The 5,897-nt window shown below is 41.4% G+C and overlaps 1 long non-coding RNA gene across 1 annotated transcript in view; it reads left to right on the forward strand.

The window, feature by feature from the left end:
- The first annotated feature begins 5,250 nt into the window (after positions 1-5,250).
- LOC109299640 overlaps positions 5,251-5,897 on the forward strand; it is a 1,690-nt gene continuing 1,043 nt past the window's right edge. The window contains exon 1 of the long non-coding RNA XR_002097942.1: positions 5,251-5,347. This is a non-coding gene — a long non-coding RNA (uncharacterized LOC109299640). The remainder of the gene's footprint in view (positions 5,348-5,897) is intronic.

The raw sequence follows: 5,897 nt of genomic DNA on the forward strand, positions 1-5,897 counted from the left end.
GCACTTCAAGAGGGATGTGGACAACATGGAGAGGGTCCAGAGGAGGGCCACTCGCATGATCAGGGGGCAGCAAGGCAGGCCCTACGAGGAGAGGCTATGGGACCTGAACCTATTCAGCCCCCACAAGAGAAGGCTGAGAGGGGATCTAGTGGCCTGTTAAACTAGTCAGGGGGGACCAGCAGGCATTGGGGGAGTCCCTGTTCCCCCAAGCACTACCAGGAGTGACCAAGAATAAAGATCACAAACTGGCAGAGGGTAGATTCAGGCTAGATATTAGGAGGTGCTACTTCAGTCAGGGTGGCTAGGATCTGGAACCAACTTCCAAGAGAAGTGGTGCTGGCTCCTACCCTGGGGGTCTTTAAGAGGAGGCTGGATAAACACCTTGCTGGGGTCGTTTGACCCCCGTACTCTTTCCTGCCATGGCTCAGGTCCCTTCCAACCCTACAAACTATGAAACTATGAAACTATATTGGCATTGTTAGGCAGGCAAACATAAGAAACCCAGATGTTTCAAGGGGGAATTCACACTGTTAAAAACATTCTGACCTGTTGTGGCCTTTTGAGTTCTTTCCAACAAAACAATTGCTCAAAAAACGAGTGAGAATTAAGAGCTGGCATTTCCTGAGGTTTGTCTCGAGTCCAATGAGGGGTGCCTTGATTCTAAAAAAGGTTGAGAACCACTGTTCTAAACACTAAGTTTTTGCAGCGTGAGACAAAGTCACTGTTGTCTCTCTCTAACATCCCGATTTGAACCATACAGAAACTTGAAGGGTGTTTTATCGTTCCTTTGACATTTTATAATAGCTATGTGATACTGAGTTGGGGTCAGTTATGGTCATTCAAATACTGCGCAAAGCTGGGCATCTTGGATGTTAAATATGTGCACACATCCAAGAAAGAATGAGAATATATGCCATAACAATGTTCTTGGTCATGAATGCATCCCTACAGACTTCAGCCTGAGCCTCAGGTTTTGGTGGGATTTCTCTACAAGCTACCTCCAAATCTCACAGAAAGCTTGACTGTGGGCATCACAGGCATCATGGCTGCAGTTTGTTCTGTAATGCGAGTGTACAGAATAAAGGAGACCATTGATGTAAAAGACTAATCCAGGTAAACTCACTTGATGTGGAGGACAACTTTCTCTGACTTTTCAAATTACAGACAAGGACCAGAGGAGTCTCCTGATTCTGGTCCCAAAAGAAAGGGTCACAGGTAGGGTGACCATGCATTCTGTTTTTGCTGGGACAGACCCATTATAAATACTTTTCCTGGGCATCCCTTTGGTTTGGTCAAATTATCACTTTAGCCCCTTTTTCAATGGAGTGCCCAGGGCAGGTGTTTAAATGGGACTGTCCTGGCAATTATGGAGTTGTTTTATATCCTCTGTTCTCCCTTACTCCTTTTCCGCTTCCCTTTCTCTAGCACTCAGTATACGCTCTCCCCTACAGCTGAGCCCAGAGCTTAGAGACAGCTGTGCATGCCAGAGAATGGGGTGTCTTGGTTTGAAATTAGGGAAATATGGTCACCCTAGTCACAGGACTTTCCTTGTATCCTTGCTAGGGTCCCTCTTGGGTCAAAGGTTGAGCTCCTTATGGTAAATTCCATAAGGAGGGTGGTTGTTGGGGCAGGAAGGCAAGAAAACATCCCTTGTGGAGCCGATATATAAATGGTAATACAGACCAAGGCTGTTACCCATTTTGGGGAACCCCCTTCTGCACAAAGGGTATTTGTTCAGTGTAGATCCTCTGGGGAGAAATAGAATGCCATGCTTGTCTGCCGCCAGGTGGGAAACTAAGGAGTAGATACTATGGACGAAGATGCAGATGCTGAGGTACTCTGCAGACCAAAGACACCAAGGTAAAAGACTATTATGACCCCCTACGTAATACAGGTTATGAGCTTTTCCAGTGTTCCTTGCATCAAGCCTGTAACTACTGGATGAGTTAGTGTCTTTAAGAATCACCAAGTATTCTCTAGGATTGGGAAAAATCATAATGGGGTTTAGTAGCGATGTAGATAAGTCTGGCCCTGAAGTAGGAAGGTGAAGGACAAGAATCAAAAGAGATTAAAATTTCAATGTTCTTCTAATCCCATTGTATACAGCTAAGTTTTGAAAGATGCTTAATGTTTTTAGTACTGTGCACAAGTTAATTCGGCTGCATGGACAAATATTTCATTGCTTGAGGTTTTATGGTGCCTTATAATTATTAACAAATCAGGATTGTACTTTTTACTCCACTGGGACACTTTTCATCCTATGATTAGATGCTATCAATTGTTGACATCAAATGAAAACAGCACAAAGTGCCCCGTCTGCTGAGAAAAATCAATATACAGTATTTTTAGCCTACAGTATTGAAAATTATTATTAATTTCTGCACATGGCTTCAAGGACAGAATCTGGCCCTTCCATTTGAAATACTTTAAAGCCCCAAATAAGAGAAATCTTTCCAGCAGAGGATGGAACAGCAAACAATGTTAGCTGCAAAAAAGGTTGCTAATGCTTTTCCCTAGCTGTTTACATACAGAATTAGGTTTCTGGCAACTTCCTTCAAATTATAACTCTTGCACACTAAGGGCCAAACTCCCGCAGTCCTTGACTCTGTCCTTATTCAAGACACATGCTGTACTAAAGCCTCTTGGAAATCTGAACTGGGCAATGTCTAAAGGATTTGATTTGTCTCTCAACTGATATGCTTGTCTTGTTACTAAAATAATTGGATTAAATAACATACTCTTAAGAAATAAATGTTTCATTATAGGTTAAAAAAAGTTATCCATTTGCAAAACCTTTTTCATTTTATATATGAAACCACCTCTAAGAGTCAACACTTGGCAGTGTTCTCTGCCATCCTCCTGGCTCACCTTCTGCATCCATTGCTAGTAGCTTGGTCTGTTCTTCATCCCCTGGGCCAGCTCATTAGCTGGACGCATGGCTGCTCATGTCTATCATCACGGCCTACTAACAAATCTCATAGGACTACTCTAGACCCAATAAGAGATATATTTGTTTTGTGGTTTGTGCATTGCAGAAAACACTGCACACCTCTTAAAGCATATAAAGTACAGTTTAAGAAAAGCAGCAGATTTTATACAGTACTAAATAAAATAAATTATAGGCCCCAAATGATCTAATAATTCCTAAGGCAGAGTTCAGATGCAGTAATTAATTATCCCAACATGGAATTCATAATGATCAACAATTAATATGTGAATGGGGGATTGGATGTGTCTCAGGATTTGGTAATGGGATATGGAGACTTTCACCTCTAGGTTGCTGATTTGAATTTGACCCAGATCTCCAGTGGCTGCTGAAAGCTGCTAGCATTTGCTGTTTATTCTGTAGTGTATCTGAAAAGAGAGGATGTTCCAAGCTCCTAGCAGACATGCCTCCACACCCCAGGCACAGTAACTAACACAAATAACCTCCCTTTTCCTGTTGGTCATCTCAGTCAAGGACTTAATGGGCAAAAAGACTGTACTGTTATCTCACCCCTGGAGGTGTCTGCCTGGAATGAGTGCCTGTCAAACCATACTGCTGTCAGTGCAGTGGGGCAGAAGATAAACTGGCAAAGCTCACATTGCAGCTGCCTGTATATAGATATCTGTGGTGAAGAAGGACATCTATCTGTCTTGGGTGTTGCCATAGAAGCACTAAATGCACTCAGAGAATCATACACCAAAACACTTATTTCAAGAAAAGGATGTTGAGGAAAGGCAGTTAGTGCGGTCTCCCTTTTGGAGGTTTGCTCAAATGGAAATCTCTCAAGGTTTGCTCCCCTCCTGTCAAATGAGGGTGTGGAAAATCAAGTCTGTGTGGTTTAAAATATCAAGCCAAACTTTCTTTAGTATGGCTACAACATGGTCAGCATGTTAGAATGTGTACAATTGAGAACAAAAGCGTAAAACAGATCGACAGGGTGAGGTCTCTGTCTCTAATTGTGTGATGATGTAGTACCTGTTTCTGTGTTGGCAAAAGAAGTGAAAAAAAAAATCAAGGCACCCCTCATTGGACTCAAGACAAACCTCAGGATATCAGGAGGGAGGCTAGTAGCTGACAAGTGTAAATATTCCCATACATTTCATTGTACTTCAGTGAAAAGCCTTTTTGTTATACTGAAGGATTAAACAGGAATTCTACAGGGAAGCTCAACTGTATAGACTGCATCCAACACTTGCCCTTTGCAGCACGCTCCCAAGTCAACATATCTAAGAGCACCTTTCTAAAAAGCTACTAAACAGTGCAGTGTTAAGACCAGGTTAGGAAAAAAATGGTTAATCTAAGTCCCATAATCTGAAGAAACCTTTAATTTTTACAAAATAGGTTTTAGGTGCAATTTAATAATGAGCCACTTTGTCCACCATCAGATATCAATTGTGTTTGTGACCACTGTTAAATTCTTCCCCTTCCAAGATTTGGTCACTGCTTTCAGTTTGATTCCTCCCTGTGAACATTTGATTAAACAATTTTTAAGACAGCTGTATGCATTATGAGATTAACCATAGATGTAGAACATTCTTAATTAGTAACGATGTTTCAAAGTTCAGTGCAAGAATTCCAAGGGAAAAAAAAAACAATGTAAGGTGATACCTGGTGGCTTATAGAAATCCAATATAGGGAACAGCTCAAATGGGGACAGCACCACAAACCTTTTTTCAGTTATTTCCAGTGGTTGGGTATGTAGCAAGAAGCACTTGTACTCCTTAACAATTACATATATATTGAAAATTATTTTAAGGACACATTGAGATATTTTAGATTTTCCTTAAAAAAAAAAAAGGAAACAGGAAGTAACTATCATATTTTCTCATGTATAACACGATCTAGAAAAAGATATGCATCTTGTTTCTAAAAGGCAAAAGGAAGGAAAAAAAACATTCTTTCTTTGAAGATACCGGTAGGTAGCGTTAACTGAATAGCAGCCACTAGGGACCCCAGCATGTTTATTGTGCCATCCCCTACAGAGAACGTGCAGTCCTAGCAGAAGCTCATGACAGAGAAACTGTTATTGCCATTTGAACTTGTTCACAGGGCACATCCCAGTTTCTAGCAACTTATTTTTGGGAAAAGGTAGGTGTTGTATGTGAGAAAAACATAAATAGAATCATAGAATCAGAAAATCAGGGTTGGAAGGGAGCTCAGGAGGTCATCTAGTCCACCCCCTGCTCAAAACAGGATCATGCCCAACAAGGCTTTGTCTAGCCTGGTCCCAAAAATTTCCAAGGATGGAGATTGCATCACCCCTCTGGGTAGCCTGTTTTGGTGCTTCACTACCCTCATCATGAGCAAGTTTTTCCTAATATCTGACCTAAACTTCCCTTACTGAAACTTGGGACCATTGCTGTAGCTCCAAGCTCTTTGAAAAAACTCTAGCTCCAACCTTTTTGGAAGCCCCCTTCAGGTAGTTGAAAGCTGCTATTAAATCCCCTCTCAGTCTTCTCTTCTGCAGTTCCCTCAGCCTCTCCTCAGAAGTCATGTGCCCCAGCCGCCCTACCCATTTTGTTGCCCTACTATATGGTCCTCCAAATTCTATCTTTTAAAATCTTCCTCCCCACAAAGAATTACAAATGCCTGTTTTTTAAATTCAGATGAATTTTCTATTTAAGCTTGTAAGAATGGATGCCAAGGTATATGGTGCACTGTGTGATTATATGGACTTTTGGAGGACTGCTGAAGGCAATCTGGAGTCATCATTATCATATCCAAGGTATCAATACGCACATGCTGCCTCTTCAATTTTAGAGTTCCTTTACCTCCTCCTAATTATATTTACATCTCAAGCCAATGATGATAACAACTATTATCTATCTTTGTAGTTCTTTTCACCCCTTAAGGATCCCAAATGCAATGTGTTTCTTGCTGTAATCTAAAGGCAGCCCCCTTTCTGATGGAA

This window comes from Gavialis gangeticus, unplaced genomic scaffold, assembly GCF_001723915.1.
Source record: "Gavialis gangeticus isolate Ggan-Ray unplaced genomic scaffold, GavGan_comp1, whole genome shotgun sequence".
Lineage (NCBI taxonomy): Eukaryota > Metazoa > Chordata > Crocodylia > Gavialidae > Gavialis > Gavialis gangeticus.